The sequence below is a fragment of the Lipotes vexillifer genome, unplaced genomic scaffold, assembly GCF_000442215.2.
Source record: "Lipotes vexillifer unplaced genomic scaffold, Lipotes_vexillifer_v1.1 scaffold325, whole genome shotgun sequence".
NCBI lineage: Eukaryota > Metazoa > Chordata > Mammalia > Artiodactyla > Lipotidae > Lipotes > Lipotes vexillifer.
In genome coordinates, this window is record NW_006799313.1 from 757,318 (window position 1) to 759,255 (window position 1,938).

Sequence of the window (1,938 nt, forward strand, 5' to 3'; positions counted from 1 at the left end):
GGGGGGGGGGGGGAATAAACCGGTTTGTCAACTGATTTAGGAGGCCAGGTTAAAAGAGAAACTGGATTCTAGGACTCAAAATAAAGAAACCCAGCGGAGCTACCTTAAATGGTATTAGAATGGTAATGACTGGGTAGCCAGCAATAGGAACCCTACCACAGCAAAAGAGATGGGGTGGGGAGGAATAAGGAAGGGAGGAGGCAGGCTACTAGGGAAATATACTTAAAAGCTGACCATACTTAAAAGACACATGCTTAATATTATAAAATGAAAAGTACCTTAATATTAAATATGATATAAACCTTGGAGGTCAGGTTAAAAATAGGTTTCAGTCACAAATTTTTGACATCTTATCTATCCACCAAGATTTCTTTGTATTTGCAATGAAGGCACAAATCACTTACTTCAAGATTCTACTTCATATGCTCGAAATCAACTCACCTCCTTACTTTACTTGTCAAAATGAGAGTTTACCTTGCATTATTCATACAATGATCAATCAAATAAAATTCAACTCTTTTAAGCTAAAATAGTGTTTGGTTAAACATTAAAAAAATATTTGACATGTTTAGAGTTTCACTGTATAGGGCAATGACTTCTTTATTCAAGACAGAAAGTAGATACAGTTTCTATCTAAAAATTTTTTTTCCGGTGTACATTTTTCCTATCTTAACCTCGTAACTCCAAGGCTGGAATCTCATAACATCTTATCAACTGGTATTATCTATAGCTTCTGAGAGCAATAGTTCAATTACCAGTTTGCTCAATAGACAGAAGATATTATTTCTTGTGGGATTTGGTTCAGTGCCATTCACCCAAGAGGTTCAGAGTAAATGTAAGTTGATGATTATGCTGATTGGATTTAGAACTAAAAACGTTAAGCACCATTTAAAACTGTCTTATTTCTCTATTTCCCCTCTTCACCAATTACAACTAAAGTAGTATGACCAGAGACTACCAATTTGCGGCAGTTAGTAGTCTTTGTTTCTAGTTATTTCTAAGGAGAAAAACAAAACTAACAATTTAAGAGGAAAAAATCATTTTGAATGAATCTGCCAAAAGCTCTTTTTAAAAGAACTAAATAAATTATCTTCTTATTCCTACCATGAACTTAGTGTATATTTCCCTTTTTTCTTTTCTTCCTCTACCTTCCTAAAGAAAGCTTTACCTCTGCCAACGTGCTATACTAACCATATTCCTTACAGAGTCTGTAAAGATCAACTCATGGCTAATCTTATTCCTGAATACTTCCCTAGCCTACCAAACTTCTACATTTTCAAGTACTTCAATTAAGTTAAAAAAAAAAAAGTTCCCTCATAAAACCCTTATAAAGACTTGTTTTAAGAAAGAGATTCTTTTTAATTATTTGAAATTAATATGTCAAGACTATTGGTAAAGTAGAAATTCTTAAGTTATGCAGGTGTGCTTGAAAATGGTTTACCTGGGCATTTATCAATCCACTTGACCCCAAGTACAGGTCTACTAATAATTCTCACAAGGAAGAAAAATAAACTTTGGCCTCTGACCCTTTGATAAATGACAATAAATAATTAGCACAGCCCATACTTAACATAATTTTATTGTATTTGAAAATGAACTATCTCTGCTCTTCCGTTCCTAAAATGAGCACTCAAATTTAAAAGAAAATGACTCATATATATATATACCAAGGTGTAAGTAAATACCAAGCAAACAATAAATTATAGGAGGACCCCTAACAAAGACAAAGAACTTCTTTACTGAAATCTTGTTTTTTATTTAACCAAAAAGGAAGCATTTTCTGAAATTTTGTCTTTAGGTCACAAAGCTTAACAATAGACCCCTTTGGAATAGTCATGGAAGGCTATAAAAATAGAGATTGCACTTGCAAAGTTAATTCATTGAGATATACATGGGTCAAATACATTTTTCTAGGCTTCCTTCTTTCCTTTCTTTCCC

At 33.2% G+C, this 1,938-nt stretch overlaps 1 protein-coding gene across 2 annotated transcripts in view; it reads right to left on the reverse strand.

Moving 5' to 3' along the window:
* The window catches only part of CPEB3 (cytoplasmic polyadenylation element binding protein 3), a 178,600-nt gene that overhangs the window by 152,458 nt on the left and 24,204 nt on the right, over positions 1–1,938 (reverse strand). The gene's annotated exons all lie outside the window — the stretch shown is intronic.